We start from the raw sequence: 22259 nt of genomic DNA, 5'->3' as shown, positions 1-22259 counted from the left end.
AATTGACCATGAAAAATTCCTCTTTCAGGAAAGCCATGGAAAGACAAAGAACAGAGCATGACAAATATTTGCTCTGTAGTATGGTTTTGTTGTTGTTTGTTTTTTCTTCTTTATTCAGCACTAGAAAGGTAGTGCTGGCATTAACCCAGACTACCTTTTGAAGATTGATAAGCACATGTGTGCCATAAAAATAAATTTACTGGGTCATCCATCATGCATGGTGTAAGGTAAGAAATTGTTCTGTTTGCATGAATAACATAACTTAGTGAATTTTTCACCTCACTTGAAATCTGTGCCTAAAACATGTGTACAAGTCATCTTGCATTTGACTGAGACGCCACCCTATCAGCTAGGGGAGCAGAGAGACGGGAGTGAGATATGCCAGCAAAATCAGCAGAGGTTTAAGGTAGCATAAAGGCAGCCAGGTGCCTTTACAAAGATGTGCTAAGAAAAACTTATGAGCAAAGTCCTGAAAGGGAGAACACAACCCTTCACCTACTTAAAATAAAGATGCTATGGATAACTGGTCTGTTATAACAGACTTCCAGTTTTTATGTCCTATCTGAATTCAATTCACAGCAAGTTCCGTGCTATTCAGAAGTAATTTCCAACTCCACAATTCAGCAGTTGACAGAATGCTAAATATAACTAAATGTATTATTTTCTTTGTGAAGATCAAGATTAGTTACATAAAGTTATAATGAAAAAGATTTAAGAAACCAAGTTATTTCTATGGAAGTTTGGCACAGAGTAAAACTGTGGGTTAGTATTTTCTTCACAGATTCACAAGTCAATTAAATCAGACTAGAATCCAAAATGAAATGAAGATTTTTCTAAGTAAGAAAAAAAAAAAAAAAAACAAACAAACAAACAAACAAAAAAAACACTCATTAATTATGGGGATAAATTAAAATAGAAAAATGTGGATGAACAGGGGAACACAGAGTACCTCAAAAACCTTTAAACACGCGAGCTGACTTCATTTTTATGAAACCATATCAAACATCACTTTCAGATTTCCATAACAAAAAGAAATTTCAAGTAACTTGAAATGGCACAACAAATAATACATGTCCCAAGGAATTCAAAGTGAAAATAAAACTTGCTTCATTTTACAAAGTTAGTTTGCTGGTAACAATAGTCATTTAAGTGGCATGATACAAGCAAGCTGCAGATGGGACACCTTCAGAAATTCTAGAAATAGGAAACTGTAATCCACTACAGAAAACAGTTGGGAGAGCCCACAGCCTTCACTGCATCATTTTTGGAGTAGGCAAAATGGTAGTTCTAAACTGCGAGGCCACTCATTATGGAAGATATTTCCATTGCGCTTCTCTGCTAAAATCAGCTAAGTCATTGTCTTTAGAAGATTCAGCAAAATTGAAGATAATGAGAGAAGCCCACAAAATTCTGCAACATGTTCTCCATCCTCTGCCTGGGGCAGTAACAAGTCACATCGGGCCCTTAAGACCTTACCATACATTCTCTCAAGAACTATTAAAATGAAGAATTAGACAAAATGCCATTGAGATTTTACATAAAGCATGTCTCACCATTACTGGAATGAATTTATTTCTAGCACTATCATGTCTCCTTCGTAATTTGGTACTTCAGCAGTGAACCAAGCCTGGTACAGATACTGCTCTTCTCAGTACAGGATTGCTGAAGACGTCAGGACCTTTCCACAGCACTACTTCCCACCAGAGGAGCTGGTCAGGGGTGGGAGAAGGGACAATGCGGAGCAATCCCAGCTTGCTTACCAGCTCACCCATCACAGAGCAGCTGTGGAGAAGCTAAGTACCACAAGACCTCATTGTGTTAGATATTTACAGGGAAAGAATGATTGCTGCTGCTGCCACAATACTGTAGCCCTGGTAATTACTGTTAGTATGTATTCAGGAGTAAATGACAAAACATAAGTTATCCCAGACAAAAAGAGGATACAGGCCTCACTTCTATCACTGTGCAAGTAAATGACTTTTCCATTCACCAGTTCACCTACTAAATTGGAGGGGGGGATAAAATCTGTTTTGATGTGCCAGCTCCACACATTTTTCAACCAAAAAAATTTACCTTCCCCCCCCATTTAGAAACTTCACTTTGGAGAGACCATAACAAATGAAAAGTGAATGTGGTAGTATTTTGACACCAACTGGGAAGGCAGGCAGTACTACTTCTCACCCGGTAACTCTGGGCTTCTGGTGTTCACCTCAGATTTAGCAGCTCTGGTTCAGTCATCTCCACTTCTGGAAGAAATACAATGCCACATCTTTTACTTCCCCTGGAGAATCCCCTAACCGTAAGGCCACAGGGAATGTCAGCATCAGACTCAACTAAGCCATTATCCTGTTCACTTATATATTCGGTGCAACCAAAACAAAATACTCCTACCCACACACTCTCATCTCCTAGGAATATGTACAATGGTCTAATAAATAAACCTTGTTTTATCCAGCAATATTACTTTCTTAGTGTAGCAGTTGCTGAAGTAAAGTAACACAAGTTTACTGATGCTCACTAATGGCAACACATGCTGGTAAAAATTCTCAGGATGTAACTTTAATTCATTATGAAAAACAGCTGGTTAAACAGTGGGCTTCCCTAAATAACTTCATATTGCGGGGCAGAATAGAGCCACCACTGTATGAATTATCCAACAGGATGTTATCATGCTCACATTCTCTCAAGCACAGTGAATATTTATTTACATCGAATAAAACCATCTCTAAGGAGAGATTTCCATCCAGTAAAACTCCTAAAATTCAAACCTGTTTAAGAAGGAACCTTTTTAAGAAAATCAACTTTTTAAGAAAATAACAAAATCTGCACCCTCCATACTCAGGGTAAGCAGTAACCACAGATAACTTGGGAAAATACTCCAGTATCATTCTGTCGACAGTGCAACAAAAAAAATAGTATATTCAGCATAAAAATTGTAAATCTCCCAGTCAACTCAGTCTTACATTTTTTTCAGCAAACACATATCCAAAAAAAAACCACACTCCTATTTGCATTTCTTTAGTCTGTCTTTAGTCTGACTGCCAGAATCCTCAGAGATTTGTAGTTACAAACCAAATTAAAAAATAAAAGGCAGTAAGTAGTGCACCTCAGTACTCTTTTCGACTGGTAGACATTACAATTATTGTTCAGTATAAAACATGACACTTTTAGTACACTATTCAGCTGTATACATTTAAGCACATTATAGTTTCATGAAAAAGTCTACATTCCTCCTCCTCCTGAGAGTTAGAACCTGACAAAACTGAAGATACATTTAAAAGTACAGGGCAATATAAATTGTAAAACCCTTAAATAATGCTTTGTTAAGCTATAGTTCTCAAATTGGACCTAGCATGTTGGTCAAGATAAAGACAAGAAGATAAAGACCCTGGGGGGAAAAAAAAAAAAAATATATATATATATATATATACATATATACATATATACGTATACATATAAATATATATACACACATATATTAACGCTTCTCTTTAGGTAGACAATATATGTTTTACTAATTACAGCATTACGGTAATACAGCAAAACATGTGCAATGCTAATTTGAGACTACTTACATTTTAAGTCTGACCTTGCCCAAAATAATCATGTCTTGATGTACTATAAACATGGGGTTTTAAAAGGGAAAAAAAGCCTACTGAGAGATCCCCCTTACTTTGGTAAAATCGCAGACTGGATCTCAACTTTACTCATGTTTTATGAAAAAAAAAAGCAATTCCCTTGCAAGCAGTCATCCCTTCAATTACTCATGTTAACTGTTAACTTTCTGGTCCTACCTACCACACTGATATGTGAAAAGTAGCTTACCACCAAATACAGACACAGAAAAAAAGTGTAGTAGTAATTATCAATGCTTCTCAGGAATACTGGATAGTTTGAGCCTTGTATCAGCTTCCAGGTGTTCCTCCTCATCCCTATTCCCTCTGCCACAGCAACGTTTTCTCCCCCAGGTTGATTTTGAAAGAATAAAAAAGTTGTAAGTCACTACTACATGTTTTCTTCCAGTAAACTGTCAGGAAAAGCTCCTTCTGCAAGAATTAAGTTGCTATAATATGCACAATAGGGAGTTTCTCTAGCATATCAGCAGTTTTCACTATCAATCAAAATACATAAAGCAGCATGCAGAAATGCTGCAACAGCTCTCATTTCAGGGACTCCTTGAATGTGAAAGCAGCACAGTGCCTTTGCTGCTCACCTCTGTTATACTTTTCATCACACAGAAAAGCTAGTCATGCCCTCATGTGCTATATGACCTTCCATGCTCATTAGAAGCTTTTCAGCAAGCTCAAAGTTCAGAAGCTCTTTTCTTCATGCAGCATTACTTCCATAGCAAACATCAAATTGCAGCTTCTAGCCAGGTTTACAAAATATGCGCCATCTGATACACACATGATTTTCTAAACAGGACTTTTGTTGCCATTGGTGACCTGATAGCACATTTAGACACATGCTGCCCTGCAGGTGATGGGTAAAATCAGAGCATAATTCCTAAGATTAAACCAGCACAGACAGTTACAGGGCTATTTATCTTCCCTTTCTGTCTTTTTTTTTGTGTGTGTGTGTGATAATAGTCATGTTGATAATCACCAAAAACATTACCAAATATTTAAGCAGATACAGTTCAAAGATTAAATGTGTCCGTTTATCTGGTCTTTGCCCATAAAAATAGACCCAGTTAACCCACCACAAAATGCAAACTCCAGCAAAATACGGCAGTGACTATTATGCCCCGATATGTTCTGCAACTAATTTTTTTTCCTTTTAAAAGAATCTGTGGAATTCTGATTGTTACTAAAATCTTTACTTGGATTTCACTATCATTTGCTCCTATAATTTTCTACCATTTATTTCTTTCATTCTTAGAAAAGAATGCATGCCTTCATCTTGTATCACAATAAAATTTGTTTTGTTGAAATTCTGCAGACAGCATTAATATAAGAACTACAGATTTCTACTGATACTAGCCAAAAGTTACTTTCCAAGAGAATTAAAAAGGTATTTATCCAAGCAGAACATTTTTTTTTTTAAATGAAGACATATATTAGTAACAGGAAAATTACCTACTAGTGATGCCACAGATTCACAAATACTTAAGAATTTCTTTCCTTTTTTCCATTCTCACATACCCTGTCCTTCTCCATACAAAAGATGGTATTGCTTCTAAACAACATTTTTTTTTTTTTAATTTTAATTTCAATCTCATCCTATTTTTTTATGAATTGTGTAGATAATATAGCTTTAGCACAAATTGAAAATACATTTTTTAATTCTTCCCTCTGAGGACTAATTTTGCTTGATGTTGTATTTTATTTCACATCTCCTAATCACATACAGTCTCTGAAAATTAAAATAGGGATCAAGCATGGTAGTGCAGAAACAAAAGGAGCATGGTAGTGCAGAAACAAAAGGAGAATGTCATGATAGCCTTGACTTAAAGAGGTCTCCCCACCTTTTTAGAATAAAAATTACTCCTCCTAAGTTTTGTATCATCATTTGCCAGTCATTGACTCAAATGCAGCACAGATGTTAACTCCAGCCATTATCGGTTCCCATTTTGCAATCCACTCTTCCCAGTCCAGCATCTACTGGACAGCTGTTCACATCATAAAAGCTACCATTGTAAGTGAGACCAATTATCGATGTACTCAGAAGTGTTTATGCTCGCTGATGAGGCACAATAGGAAGCATTCTCAAGTGATGCTTGTGCCATACTCAGATGATTAATTTTAATAGCAGCTCCTTGAAGCACCACTGGAACACGAAGAGAGGGAAAAACAGAGAAAAAGGAAAAGGCAACTTCAAGTTCTAGAGTATCAGTGCAGAAATTTTCATAAATACTCTGAAAATAAACCATAGTCATCTTGGCTATTGTAACACTTGATATTCTTATAGCTTCAGTATATAAGACAAGAACAGCACAATAAATTAATGTGGATCTTCATTTGTTGGGGTAGAGAAAGCACTCCAGTTGAAAAGAAGAGCAAGAACCTTCAAGAGCTTTATTGCTGTGCATAAAAATCGCTTTTATTTATTGTTCCCTTCTGTGCCTCTACAGAGATATAAACTTAAAAAAAAAAAAAAAAAAAAAAAGCCGTCATTATTCTGTGAAACAAGTTGTTGTCCTAAGTTTTAATTTCCTCATTTTTCAAATGGACTTTTTTCATTGCTAGTCTTGAAATAGTTTGAATCTGCCAGTTCGCATTTTTTTTAAACCATTTGCATTTTGCTTCATTAGTTACCCTTGTCCAGAATTATTTTGCAACTACATTCCATATTCATCATCATTACACATTTAAGTATCAGATAACAAATAACTTTTTAGATTCAGATACAGTAATTTGTTTTGAATGTTAAAAAGATATTCATTTTTTAATTTCAAATGAAAGCACATTTATTTCTTCGGAAAGGTTATTGCTCCTTCCTGATGAAGCTAGGGAGTTGCCGTTAGCGAGACCACATGACTTCAAGTTGAATAGAATTGAGTTGTTTCATCACTCAGTCTCACTATTCATATTTTATGATGCATGTTTTTGATATCTTGACTGTATTTAATTCCTTCTCACTAAAAGCACACACTTGTCTCTTATTCCTCTTAGAAAAGATTAATTATTGATCCCTCTTAATGTAGCTGATATATCTCTCTCCATCTACTAGCCATGTGTTTTGAAGCATGCAGTTTAACTGAATTCTTTCCTTCTATTATAGTTCCTCTGTTAGCTGTTTCTGATGAGCACTGTATTTGTTTTTAATCCTTATTCTTTGTGAATATTTTCTTTTCTATTTTATCAGAAAATGTACAATTATTTTGTTCATTTTATGTTAGTCATTGCTATCAACTGTAATAAAAGAAGATTAATCATCATAATATTTTTTAAAAGAAAAATGGGAACTACTACTCAAGAAGTGTACTCAGCATTTTCAAAAATAACTAATACACTTGCACTGGTCAGACACACAGACACACAGAATTTCTAGGTTGGAAGAGACCTCAAGATCATCGAGTCCAACCTCTGACCTAACGCTAGCAGTCCCCACTAAACCATATCCCTAAGCTCTACATCTAAGCGTCTTTTGAAGACTTCCAGGGATGGTGACTCCACCACTTCCCTGGGCAGCCTGTTCCAATGCCTCACAACCCTTTCTGTAAAGAAGTTCTTCCTAACATCTAACCTAAAACTCCCCTGGCTCAACTTAAGCCCACTCCCCCTCGTCCTGTCACTAGGCAGGTGGGAGAATAGACCAACCCCCACCTCTCTACATTTAATGTAATGTAATTATAAAGAGTGATAAGGTCGCCCCTGAGCCTCCTCTTCTCCAGGCTGAACAAGCCCAGCTCCCTCAGCCGCTCCTCGTAGGACTTGTTCTCCAGATCTAAACATGTTATATACTTGTAATATCACTGTAACTATCTATGATTCTACATTTCATGTCAGCAAGCCTGTTATTCCAGGTCAAGGTTTTCTTTTTTTTTTTTTCCTTAATAATAATAATAATAATAATAATAAAGACATGATCGATCTAAAATGATATTAAGCTGATGAAATTTTGCTTTACACGTATACCAAAAGATAAAATCTTTGATGAGCTCTTAATTTTTTCACAGATCCTTCCATAGCAGGGCCATTCTGTTTTTTTTGTTTGTTTCTTTGTTTTTCCTAACAATAACAAAGCAGTTTATAACAAAGTGGTTATGGAAGAGAAATATTTGGATTCCATTTTTCCACATTAAAAGACTGTTCCTGGCAATGTCAGGTAAGCAAAGCATCTCTCACATCATCCTCCTGAAAAGCATGTTTTATCATTTAGGAAAGAATCAAAAGCTGTTCTACAAGGGCCTGGATACTATATAATAGCATGTAGGTGCTATGCATTCCACTGCATCACAGTGGAATGGAGCAAACCTTTAACTTGGCCAAGATATCCTAAAGACACAAACAGAAAAGAAACTTCCTTCCTGAAAGGAATTACATCCCCCATTGATGGAGTTTTTTTACACATGACCATTTGGTTATGACTAAAGCAAAAACCGACAGCAGAACATACTGATAGTAGTTCATCCTCCTCCACTTTTCACTCAGAAGGTTGACGAGATGCAATAAAAGCAGATTTCCAGCACATTATTGCAATTATAGTTCAAGAAATGTCACCATATTGTCTCTTCCTAGCTCGTCTTAGCAACACCCACAAACCCATCCATAATTGATGCAAGTGAGTAATCTTCCCAGAACAAGTAGGACCAAAAATACTTTGTCAGCAGCAGCAGGCCTTTCACCATCTAGCCCATAGCATGGAAGCCATGATTCCAGCAGGCACTGACGGTAGTGAGGTATAAATATACCTCTTCTTAGCTAAGTTATATTACCAAAGCATTCCCCTCCACCAACACACATGTACTGGGTCTGGCTGGAATGTTAACTTTCCCGGCACTGCAGGCACTGTGGGTGCCTGCGCCGGGCGGCACCGGGACCGGCACCGGCACCGGCAGCGACAGCGGCAGCGGGGCCGGGGGAGCGAGGGCGCTCCGGGGCTCCGGGGATGAGGACGTGGAAACAATGGGACACAAATCTACCAGAAGCCACTTGGCTAGTTAACAATAGGGGGTCTGACAGCCGTGCTGGTCCTGCCGAAACAAAACCCCTACACACTGTGAAAGGAGCTAAGGTTCCCGTAGTGCATATAGGAAGGTGGATGGGGAAGGCAGTGTGGGTTGCTCCTGCCTCGGGAAAAGGCAAACCCACTCGTGGGATTGTCTTCGCCCAAGGACCAGGGTATACCTGGTGGGTCATGCAAAAGAATGGGGATATCAAGTGTGTGCCTCAAGGAGATTTGACATTGAGAGAAAACTAATCTATAATCTAAGTTATATGTTGTAGGAAGATGCTGTAGGATCAACGACAGGTCAACTTTGCAAGGAGCCGGGCAGTGCAACAAGGACTTGAGCTAAGCTGGTGCTGGTGTCCAGACATCCAACTCCGCCTGCCTTGAGTGGCCACTTTGGCAGATGAAGACCTAATCATCAACAGTTCTTATGAACATTTTCCAAGAAAGACCTATGGAATGAAAAGATACATCTGCCTATTAATCTTGTCCTGTTAAATCCTTGTCCTGTTAAAGGACAAGGGATAATGATGAGAATGCTTGTATGCTAAAGTATGGGGATCTGAGTGTGACACAAATGTTATGGAATAAGGGGTGGAGGTTGTACTGGGTCTGGCTGGAATGTTAACTTTCCCGGCAGCAGCCCATACAGTGCCGTACTCTGTACTTGTAGCTGGAACAGCAGTGTTATCACACCAGTGTTGTGTCTACTGCTGAGCAGCAGTGGCACAGCATTGGGCCTTTCTCTAACCCTCCTAGGGGGTGGGCAAAAAAGTGAGGAGAGAAACATCACTAGGGCAGCTGACCTAAACCAATCAAAGGGATATTCACAGAATCACAGAATCACAGAATTTTCTAGGTTGGAAGAGACCTCAAGGTCATCGAGTCCAACCTCCAACCTAACGCTAACAGCCCTCCACTAAACCATATCCCTAAGCTCTACATCTAAGCGTCTTTTGAAGACTTCCAGGGATGGTGACTCCACCACTTCCCTGGGCAGCCTGTTCCAATGCCTCACAACCCTTTCTGTAAAGAAGTTCTTCCTAACATCTAACCTAAAACTCCCCTGGCTCAACTTAAGCCCATTCCCCCTCATCCTGTCACCAGGCACGTGGGAGAACAGGCCAACCCCCACCTCTCTACAGCCTCCTTTAAGGTATCTGTAAAGAGCAATAAGGTCACCCCTGAGCCTCCTCTTCTCCAGGCTGAACAAGCCCAGCTCCCTCAGCCGCTCCTCGTAGGACTTGTTCTCCAGGCCCCTCACCAGCTTCGTCGCCCTTCTCTGCACCCGCTCAAGCACCTCGATGTCCTTCTTGTAGCGAGGGGCCCAAAACTGAACACAGTACTCGAGGTGCGGCCTCACCAGAGCTGAGTACAGGGGGACGATCACCTCCCTAGCCCTGCTGGTCACGCTGTTCCTGATACAAGCCAGGATGCCGTTGGCCTTCTTGGCCACCTGAGCACACTGCTGGCTCATATTCAGCCGACTGTCCACCATCACTCCCAGGTCCTTCTCTGCCTGGCAGCTTTCCAACCATTCCTCTCCCAGCCTGTAGCTCTGCTTGGGGTTATTGCGCCCCAGGTGCAGGACCCGGCACTTGGCCTTGTTAAACTTCATGCAGTTGACCTCAGCCCATCGGTCCAGCCTATCCAGATCCTCCTGCAGAGCTTTCCTACCCTCAAGCAGATCGACACACGCACCTAACTTGGTGTCATCTGCAAACTTACTGAGGGTGCACTCGATGCCCTCGTCCAGATCATCGATGAAGATATTAAAGAGGACCGGCCCCAGCACTGAGCCCTGGGGGACGCCACTAGTGACTGGCCTCCAACTGGACTTGGCTCCATTCACCACGACTCTTTGGGCCCGGCTATCCAGCCAGTTTCTAACCCAACGAAGCGTGCGCCAGTCCAAGCCAAGAGCAGCCAGTTTCTTGAGGAGAATGCTGTGGGAGACGGTGTCAAAAGCCTTGCTGAAGTCAAGGTAGACCACATCCACAGCCTTTCCCTCATCCACCCAGCGCGTCACTCTGTCATAGAAGGAGATCAGGTTCGTCAGGCATGACCTGCCTTTCATAAAGCCATGCTGACTGGGCCTGATCGCCTGCTTCCCCTTCAAGTGCTGCATGATGACTCTCAGGAGGATCTGCTCCATGAGCTTTCCTGGCACTGAGGTCAAACTGACAGGCCTGTAGTTTCCTGGGTCTGCCCTCCGGCCCTTCTTGTAGATGGGCGTCACGTTTGCTAGCCGCCAGTCGATTGGGACCTCCCCCGATAGCCAGGACTGTTGATAAATGATGGACAGCGGCTTGGCCAGCTCCTCTGCCAGTTCCCTCAGTACCCTTGGGTGGATCCCATCTGGCCCCATCGACTTGTGCACATCTAAGTGCACATTCCATACCATGTGGTGTCACACTCAGCAATAAAAGGTGGAAACAGGAAGAAGAGGGGAGGGGTGGGCTCTCGTTGAGAAGACGTCGGTCCTCCTCTCAAACACCGGCTGCGTGCGTTGAGGCCTTGCTTCAAGGACATGGTCAATCATCGCTCATTTGTGGGAAGTAGAGAGTAATTTCTTTCCTCTGCACTTCCATATAGCTTTCATTTATTTTGTTTGTTTGTTTTCCTCCCTTTTTCCCCTTTCCCTTTTATTTCCCCTTAGTTAAATTGTTTAGTTCATGGTAGTCTTTATTTAATTATTATAATTATTTCCCTTTAATTAAATTATCCTTATCTCAACCCGTGAGTTGTTCTTTGCTTTACTTCTCCCCCTCCTTATCTAAAGGAGGGGGAGTGAGAGAGCGGTTGTGGGGTTTAGCTGCCCAGCACGGTAAAACCACCACAACACAGGCTATCAGAAGTTACTTGTTTAAGTACAGTAATGTTGTGACCCATTAGCCAATTGAATTTTAAGCTACCTTTTGTGCATCTCTGTAGTCATCTAGACATTTTAGACAAAAGCAATATTCACAGTAGGTATTTTCATATATTTAAGAAGCCTGACCTTGTGCATTACATAGAATATAAAACACCTTCACGTAACTTCAGTATCTGTCAAATCAGACTGCAATCCCTTGAGAAACGGCTAGTCACAAAACAAGAAAATGAAAATTTACCAAGCCTCTTAGTAATCTGTTCCAATGAGTGTTTGCCCTCATTGCCAGCTGTTCTCACTGTCTCTCCAGTTTGACTTAACTGACTTAAATTTCCAGCTGTTGGATCTTGTTATGCCTTTGCTTAGGAGATTAAAAAAAAAAACACTATTATCAAGTAATCGCATCATCCCCTACGTGGTGAATTCCTCCTTTGCAAGCAGTAATTCAACATAATCTTTATATGTAGATAATAACTCTTTGAGAAAGGAAAGCAGGAATACACTTAGTATACTCAAGCTGTCGTTCCTTTTCACAATAATACCGAATTAATAGCTATGTTATTATTTAGATTATTAGTCCATATATTGCAATCTATTCATATCCCACAGCTAAGCAGCATGTAAAAACACCAGGTGGCAAAAAATCTGTATTTTTTCCAATTAAAATATATAAGCATGCACAAAAGCTCTAAGAATATTGAAGTACGGTGCAGCACTTTCAATGGCTCACTGATTAGCCAAATTATTCTCAGGTAATTTGTTATCTCTCTAGGAATCCTCAATTTATACTTTCCAGTGAGCTAAGTTCAATTTTTGCATCACTGTTTTCCTGAATTAAGTCTACATGACTTTTCTATTCAGAAAGTCTCCTTTTAGCAATCAGCATGGGAAGGTAATCAGAGCCCATTTACACAGTCAGGTAAGTTAAAATTCATTAGTACTTGTTGCTCTGTATCAAACTTTGCTGTTTATTCTAAACCATGTTTCATCTTAACAAAAAGAATGACTAGTGCATGCATACACTGCACTAGATATTTAAAATTAAAATTGAGTTACCAGCTGTAGGGATCATGTTTTGAATGTGTTTATACTACTTAGTTTTCTTTTTTAGAGAAGTAACACTAGAGGTTTCCATATCCAGTGGGCTTCAGGACCCAGGAGGAGTCTTGTAATTGCAGTTGGGTTGATGTAAAAAGCTTTGGTGGTTTTAAGTCCCCAGATGGACACAGATTCAAGGCTGCCTGTGTATTCTTAGACAGGTATACACTATAAATATATATACATATCTATGTATATGCACACACAAGGCCAGCCACACAGATCACCACAGACATAGTAGTGCCTTTACCAGTACCCATACCAGGCACAAGGCTCCCCCAAGCAGGAATAGCACAGACAGCCTGATCCTGCTCACCTCTGACCACAACCACATCTGCATCTGGAATGTGTGGACACGCGCATACCTTGCTTTCCACTCCAGAAGCTGGTTTTAGAGACACAGAAGAGAAGTCACACTGCCCACATGGAAGATGGTGGAAATTGGATTTAAGAAGAACACAGGGCAGACTGTGTTAATCAAGCTGTTAGGCAAGCACAATAACCAGCAACTTGGGTACACTCAACCAGCCTCTTTATACAGGCTCTTAAAGGGAGTGTATAAACCTTTGATTTTTCAGTAAGAAACTCCTCAATTCAACAAATACTTAAGTATAAATACATGAACTAGCAGAAGCCCAAGCATTGCCCAAGATTCCACAGAAAAAGCAGACACTGAATGGACTGATAAAGCAAATAATTTGCCCAATGCCCGACTGTGCTGAGACTAATCTGAACACGACAATTACAGGAAGATGAAGCAGAGCATGTTTTCCAGAATATTCACATTCTTGCCTCACATAACAACTAGAGATGTCAGATAAACATTATTAAAAAATCTCATCATCTATTCTAAAAGGAAGGATACTTTCTGATGGGTTAATTAATTGGTGGCAACAAGGAACATTTCATGTAATCACGGAAGCATTAACAGTAATAAATTGCACCTTCCCTGAAGCAACATAAAATCAATGACTTTACAATAAATTGTTAAAATAAAAGCAGTGCTTTAAGAAATTCTCTCATCTGAAATGTCTGAAGGTTGAGATGTTATGGCCTGTTGTGGTTTAACCTGGCAGGCAGCTCAGCACCATGCAGCCTTTCGCTCACTCCCACCCAGTAGAATGGGGAAGAGAATCAGAAAAAAAGGTAAAACTCATGAGTTGAGCTAAAGGCAAGTTATCTGGACATAAAGGGAAGGGAAAATAATAATAATGATAAAAGAATATATAAAACAAGTGATGCACAATGAAATTGCTTGCCACCTGCTGACTGGTGCCCATCCCATCCCCAAAAGCAGTGGCAGCCTTCCCCAGCCAACTCCCTCAGCTGTTACTGCTGAGCATGATGCCACATGGCATGGAACATCCCTTTGACCAGCTAGGCTAACTGTCCTGGCTGTGTTCCCTCCCAGCTCCTGGTGCACCCCTAGCTTCCTTGCTGGCAGAGCGGTGTGAGGAGCTGGAAAGTCTTTGGCTCTGTGCAAGCAATGCTCTGCAACAACTAAACCATCAGTGTGTTATCAGCATTATTCTCATCCTAAAACCATTGAATGATAGGGATAGAAATGCTTCCACAGATTCCTTGAGGAAAATAACTGGATTGATTAGGAAACCTGGTTGGTTGGCGAGTAAAAACTCAAACTGTGACTAAAGTTCCACTATAATTGGAATGAGAAGTATTCCTCAGGGTAACTGTAGGAGATCGTGTCAACAAAGCTTTCTTCCTCTCAAAAAAGGTGGTGGTAGACTAGGTCCTCCTAGGTTGAGATTTTCCTGTCCCCAGCATGGGGCAAAAGCAGCATTTGGGTGTGTAGAGTGTAGAGTATTAGTCACAGTCATTTTGCTTTACCTCCAAGCCTATGTACCTTATGCACCGTGTACTAAGTATTCTCAGGGCATCTGTATATTACATACCTCACATTCAATCAATATAGAAGTCTACTTTTACAAGAAGTATGACTTTTGGGAAAGAAAAACAAAACAAAACAACACACACACACACAAAAACAACCCTTTACACAAGCTGTAAACATTCTTCTTAAGGAAAAATAAAACATTTCAGAAAAATGTTTCAATAAAATATTTCAGAAAAATGAACTCATCATATTGTCCTGGAAGCAAAAGTTACATTGTTCCTCCATGGAATGTTTCCTTCAAATTTACTTAATTTTCATATGAATTTCACATATATAGAAAAAGCTTCCAAGAGTAGCCACTGTTACAACAAATCTCATCCTGCTTACTGATCCTTCACAATAATTATGAAAAGGCTCTTCTCTCTCATCAGTTTGAATTCCTCACAATCACCTGGAAAAGGTACATCAGAACTGAGCCTTCCTTCAGGGTAAACTAACAGAGACATACTCAAGGTAAACCATTTTTGTTACCCAGTTCATTAAGGATTTCTCTGATTTCTTTGGATGAGACTTAAAATTTAACTTGCCTTGTTCCTCCTCATCTGAACTAAGAAATTTGTTTGAAAATGTAGCCATATCACCAGCTACCCTTGTCCTCTGTCTTTCCTATCGCTGGGGTGGAAAAGTATAATTATCTCTGTCCTCCTGGCTATTTGTTCAACTGGCTTATAATTCATTCTTAATGTTAACTATGGATAACTAAAATCTACTGCTAAAGATTATACATAGCCATCTCTTTAAAGACTTAGCCAGAGGTCATAACAATTGTCAATACTTACACAAATGATTAGTACTAATTTAGCCGCAAGTGCTAAAGCACCAGTTAGCACCTAAACTGAAGCAGTTTTTACACATAAATTAACCAATAGGAGGCTTACCCTTTAGTCTTACATAGCTAGAAAGTGGAAATTCCTGCTGTGGCATCCTGCAGAAAAAAATATTCTTTTTGTAGAGAATTATTGGTAGACCAACCATAGGATATGCTTTTTGTATTTAATCATGATATGATTTATACATAACATACAAATGAAGAAAAGCAGAAGTGGAAACACCACGCCATCTAAAAGTAAAGGTATATGCCTACAAAACAGCTTATCAAATTTACAGATACAGAGCTTTAGACACCATACTGGGAGGGAATAAAAATAACTGAGGGTATCAAAATTTTTGTCCACCTTGTAATGACTGCCTTAGGATACATTAAAAGGCTATTCTCTCTCACTACTGTGGTCAATAAAAATACATTTCCCACTCTGACCATTATGGTTAGATTGGAGTCAGATGAGATTAGGTTAATCTCATTTACCTTTTTAACCAAAGTTACTGTTACTTTCTGGAAGCATATACAACTGGTCAGTTTAATCTATGCCAGAAAACTACAAATTTGCTTATGAAGAAATTAATAGGCAAACTTGAACTTTTATTAGAGCCAAAAATTTCCATAGAACAAAACTTTGTGATTCCCTTCTTTTTCAGAGTATCTTTGGCTTGATAAAACAAGACAGTGAGGGGTATCATACTGGGTAAAGTTTTCCCAAAAGATTCTTAAAGCGTATCTTCTTCTCATTTCTGTAGTGTATGCAACTACATTGGGAGACATCTTACCAAAGCAAGTATGCACTCACCTCACTTCCACACTCAGAAAACCCAAGTGATCTCAGAACTACCTTATCAAAACTCTGGTAGTCTGAAAGCTCAACCTGACCAATGTCTTATTAAATAAATCAAATATATCTGAACAGGCAATCCATATAAATTCCAATCCACAACTAACATAATACTTGTCTTTACATACTATCAAGTAGCAAAGGCTTTGTTTACTGATATACATCCTACTGCTCCCACAATTATCCCACCACCATTTTGATATCACCAATAAATTACTGTAATAGTCCTCGCAAAGGTTTCATTGCTCTCGGAGATTTCATTTCTCTCTAATTGTTCAATTCAAAATGTTTACCATGGGTTGCTGAACCCCAACATCTAGTCATAAAAGTTCAAGGGGTAACATCTACTAGATCTGCTTTTTTGTGTGCTGACTGAAATCCACTCTTCATATAGGTAGCCTGATCATTTGTCCTAAACGGAGGAGTTGGACAAAAGCTAAGACAAAATTTCTCCATTTTAGCCTTATTTTCAATGCTCGCTACACGTTACATCACCAAGATTTCACTGTATTTTCTCCCTACTTATTTTTCACATTTCTTAGAACTAGGAGCTTTTGTTCATCCAGTTAAAAACCAAACTGCAGTGGAAAAAGAAACTATTTGATCCAAATATTTGTTAATGAAACAAAAGGATTTAGGTCTTGGAGGCTGGTTTCAGCCCACCTCACCTCCACATTGAACTTTCACTTCCCTGTAGTTCTGTATGCTTACAATAGACAAAGCAAGCTCACTACCCTGTTACTCCTCCTGAGCACAACAGATTATCTACATTGATCAAGCTGGAATCCTGTGTCCTCAAGCTGATGACCAGGCCACACAAAGAATTTGTTCTGTCACCACTCAGAAGCTGCTTTGTTAATGGAAAATACAACTAGTTGTTGCCAGGGCCACAATTATTTCAGAGAGAAGCAAGTAAGCCCGGCACCCCAGTTCTGGTCTTACTTTCCATGGTGTGCCAGCTTTGTGAACAAAGTAGCCTGCAAATCACACCAGTGTTATATACTATAGTCATCCAGGCCCAAGCATCTCCTACAGCAAACCAAGTTTCCTTTCACAGCTGTGTCTCCTGTGTCTTTCTAAGCAAAGCATAGGCCACAAGAGAATGGTGTTAGCCCCACACTGGGCAAAACAGCCAGGACACACACTGAGACTGGGACTGTAAACTGCACAGTGACCTGATCCTGCCTCAAGTGTAAAATAGCCATCAAAATGCCACAGCCACTTGAAATTCCCCTCTCCCTACACTCCAAAGGTTTAATATTACTGTAACACCGTGGCAATGATGATGGGCAATAGGGTGTTAGTGTCCCAAAAGAGTCATCTGGCAAGTAAAGCATTACCAGACCTGTGATCACTGTCTCTTCACCTGTCTCACTCTCTGCTGTGGGGCAGCCTGATGTTCAGGCCCTTCTTCCAGCTCACCAACCTTTATGAGCCATCCCACCTCTCCCTTCTTCCCCATGGCAGGGGCAGGTCTCTCGTAGCCCTGCATCCCCGTACCCTGACCATTCCAAATACACCCTTACACCTGCTCCAGTTCCCCCCTGGAAATGGCTCCCTCTTCCTCCTGACTCCACAGGCAGCATGACTCCCCCTTTCAGCATCTCCACTTAGATGTAGCTATTTATTGTCCCTGTACCATCTCATCTTAAATTTAATTCTACTATGAGGACATGACTTTAAATCAGCCTGAAGTTTGGAACACTGCAGTAAAGAAAAAAATATATATAATCTCTTTTTCGCTTCCCATCCTCCCTTCTAAATACACAAGAAAATTCTGCTCTCAAAGAACCAAGTCAAAGGCAGGCATGCAACAATTCCCAAGTCTGCCTGCAGACTTTTCCTCTTATATTACAATGTCGTTATGGGGGGGGGGGGGGGGGGGGGGGGGGGGGTGTTGAAATCTTATCTCCTCCACTTTTTTTTTATTTTTATTTTAATCTCTGCTGTATTATTCTCTCCTCATTTTCATTTCCTTCTTTTTCACTCAGTACTATGAACCACTTCAGAGCGCATACTGAAGAACAGCTGAAGCAACCGCGTGTGGGAGTGTAGTCTTCTACTATGATAATTCATGTAATGCCCAACCCCCCAAATCTGACAAATTGTCACTGGTGCTGAGAGCTTTTGGTGGGTATCTCCACTGAGAACATGAAAATCTAAATCGATTTTACACCACAGCTCTAAACAGAATTTATTATGAGATGAAAGTATTAGATCTCTTGTTCTCTGCAGTTAAGAGTGTCAATTTAATTATTTTATATGAAAAGGGAATGATCCACAAAGAAGAATATGATGTGACATATGATGTGACATATGTATTCATAAAATAGATGCTATCTTTGGTATTTTTATGTCCACACTTTGTGTTGACCATGTAATTATAGGTCAAGATCTGAACATCCAGGTGATAATTGCTCAGTTTTAGCCTTTCTCATGTCAACTTCATAGGAATAACTCCTCTCCTCCCCCTGCCAGCATGCCCCATGGAAGAAAAAGAAATGGTTAAAAAAAAAAAAAAAAAAAAAAAAAAAGGAAGAAACAGTGCAATGCTGAACAAGAATCTACTAAAATCCATTTTAAGGGCTTTAGGCTATTGCCTAGATCTTTACACAAAAGTAGAAACAAGCATAATGCCATCCTGGCCAAAGCTGTTCAGGTTCATTAACTGGACATTACGTAAGTCCTACCCATAATTGGGAAGGAGGTTTGGACAGGTGGACCAGCAGAAAGCAAGTGCACTGTTCTGGCCTCCACACCAACAATAAACTTTTTTTATAATAAAGGACTAAAACACACCTACTAGTGGTCATTGTCAGTGTACTGCCTCCCATATGCCAACATCTGTGTGTTATCTGTTCCCGAAACCTGGCCAGCTGTCAAGAACAGAACTTTAAATTACTGCACTAATTACACACAGCAGTGGGTTTGCTATTGCTGATCCTTCTGCATGAGCACAAGCCAGCTGCAGCTGAATTTAAAAAGTGCCCAATAATGATAAACTCAAGTGTCGGCTCAAGAAAAGACCTTCTCTCCATACCAGTGTTATTTTTCTAAAATTCAAGTTTGGTTTTGTTATTAGCTAAGCTGAACCTAAACTCCTTTCAGATGGATGGAAAACAAAAGTCTTTGAACCAGCTGGAATTTGCAGTCTTTCCCCAGATGCCCAGTCGCAGCCCCATTTGACTATGAGTCATTAGACTTGCACACTCTTCTTGTCTTTGTGTAAGAGATCATGTATTGTAAAACAAACAAATTAACTACTGCTAGCAAATACAAGATATTTGCTCCAAATGGCTTCTTTTAACTATTCAGTCCAATTTTGAACACAAACAAACAAACAAATAAACAGACCAAAAAAAAAAAAAAAAAAAAAAGTAAGAAATTTGGCTCTCCTGAAACTCTGCATAAACTTCAGTGTTTATTTAATCAAAGTGACACAGGATATGAAAAATCTTTTAAGACATTTATAAACTCATCAGCATATAGTTAAACAAGCCATGCCAACTGATTTTAAAACAAAACCTGTGTACGAGCTAGCATCTAACAATGTAGTTCTGTAGCAAAAAGGGGGAGTGAACATCTTCTCAACCACATGAATGGAACAGTAAAATTCAATAAAAATAATCAGCTTTTCCTCCTTTTTGTAACAGTTGCCAGAAAACTCATCCCGTCTCAGCAGAGACCTTGGCACAGATCCTGTATAAAATCACAGCATTCAATTTCCCATGCCTAGCTCAAAAAGCTTTTTTTCATGTTGCAATATTCAGCAGGTAATTGATTTGAGCTGATTTACATTTTAAGTTCCCCAGTGTGACTGGTGAACTCTTTCCATTAGTATTTTCACAGAACAAAACTAAAGACAACTCTTTTGATTTGTGAATTATCCATGAACACATTTGAGCTTTACAAATTGGTTTGACGTTCAAATCTACATAAAGAAAGGTCCAAGTATACATTCCAGTAGCTAACTCTGTTCAAACAGAAAATGCTACAAAAGAAATGATTGGTAATATACACACCACTCAGGAAAGGTGCTGATGGTGTGGCGAGGGAAATCCTTTCGTTTTACTGCCTAAATAAAGGAGAATTGTTCCTGCATGCGATTGAAACATAGGCAGCAGACATCTCTGATGACAAGCAGGACAGGGTTTTACCAAGTTTAAGGCATTCCCTTGAGCAAGCCAAGAAACTGCTCATGAGAGAAGACCCACCGCATTCAGAAGGTGTAAATCTCAGCTACAGCCCAAACAGTTCTAAAAAAAGTGATGGCTTAAGGCAGTGCTTCAGCTTATTTTCTACTGCACTGTGCTGAACTGAGAGTCTTTTAAAATTAGGCTCTAGAATCACTTAACTTTTGCAAATTAAACTAGAAACATGCATATGGTCTCTTCACTAAATACTACCCCGCTGACTGGGAGACACTCCAATTATTCATGGAGAACTTATTCTGCCTTCACATGTACCCTAAGAGGAGTGGAGTCCTTTGGCATGCCATATGCATGACTCCATACGTGTCAGGTCAAGAGTCTATATGCATGACATGCCTTCAGTTTAGGATTATACCACAAGCCACTGAGGTCCACCATGAAATTATGCACAAGAGGAATAGCAAATATTTTTACAGCAAAGCTGGTGCAGAAGAGAAGAAACAAAAGGAACCAGAATATCCTAAATAATGCACAGCTTGTGAACAACAGTCATGCAGTAGAACAAATACTCAGAAAGCCTCAATGTAGTTTTTACTAACTGTATCCCACCCCCTCATGTCCCTTTTTACACAACATCCTTTTCCATCTTCTTCCTTCCCCACAGCCATACCACAACTACCTTATTTGAGTACACAAAATCTCCCCCACCTGTTCTTCCTGACACCACTTGTCTTCTGTTTAAAGCATCTGCTTAAACAGAGAGGTCTGGGAGAGAGGTCTCCCACTTGATGCTCCTCACTGGAGCAAGGACCAACAATGACATCTCACTGAGTCTCTGTATCCCTCTCCTTGCACAGAACTGGATCACTCTCTTGCCTTTTCCTTTTTTCTAATACTGTTAGCTAAACATTAGCTCCATTAAGACAGCCTAACATATGCATGCCTTATATAAATAGAAGTATTTCTAAAGATTCTACATTCTCTTTTAGATTCTAAAAACTAAAAAAAACTCAGCTCCACTTGTTTTTCAGGCAGCTTGGACAAGTTCAGCCACCCCTAAAGCTTTGGATTCTTGTTTCATTGGGAAAAAACTCAGTATTTAAAACAAGACATTCAGAACATCGTAATTATTAAACTCAGCTTCCAGGAATGAGTCAGAGTATAAAGGGATGATCACTTCCTCTGTAGTTTAGTCAAAATATAGAAGTCCATATGCTAAGCTCCTTCTTAATACACCATTTGGAAATTGGACTAAAGTCATTTAAGAACACTGTAATGTTGGGATTTCTTGCATGAAATTTGTTTTGAAGTCAGTAGGGAAGTGAAAATGCTCTATAACACAGCAAAGCACCAGTTCAGCCTACCTTCTTGTGTTTCTGGAGCTCAAGACAGCACAGTGCAATTGCACTACAAGACATTCCACTATCAGATCTGAGCACTGAAGCACTGTCTTTCTTGTATCATTAAAGAGACTTATTGCTGCAGTGTTTTTGGAGGGAGAGAAGAATGGCATTGAACACAGACATGGATTGAGTTTGCTTTTGTTTGTATTCACAAGGCTAACCAATTACACCTTTGTGCTTCCCCCTCTCCCTTAAGGTATTTGTTTTTTTATTCAGCTCACTTGGCTGAAAGCTTCTATGCTCTATCTTTCTGCAAAATACAAATACTCATAGCAGACAGTATTTTTGTAAAAAAAAAAAAAAAAAGAATCTCATTCCTGGGAAAATAATATTAAAAAAAAAAAAAAAAAAAAAAGTGATAGGCAGGAGATAGGGGTGGAAGGAGCATTGAAACAAATTCTAATGGAAGAAACATCAAGTAATAGTTACCCCATACCAAATCACGGCATATGGGGTAGGAGTCCCTACAGTATAGAATTTCACAAAGAAAAGCATTGGAAAGAGGGGAAACAGAGGAAATCAGAATGAAACAATGAA

The 22259-nt window shown here is 39.6% G+C and overlaps 1 long non-coding RNA gene across 1 annotated transcript in view; it reads right to left on the bottom strand.

Moving 5' to 3' along the window:
• LOC311442115 overlaps positions 1–22259 on the bottom strand; it is a 170974-nt gene that overhangs the window by 1137 nt on the left and 147578 nt on the right. The window lies entirely within an intron of this gene.

This window comes from Aythya ferina (genome assembly GCF_964211825.1).
Source record: "Aythya ferina genome assembly, chromosome: 1".
Lineage (NCBI taxonomy): Eukaryota > Metazoa > Chordata > Aves > Anseriformes > Anatidae > Aythya > Aythya ferina.
The sequence above is the reverse complement of the archived record's forward strand: the minus strand, read 5'-3'. Positions and strand labels throughout refer to the sequence as shown.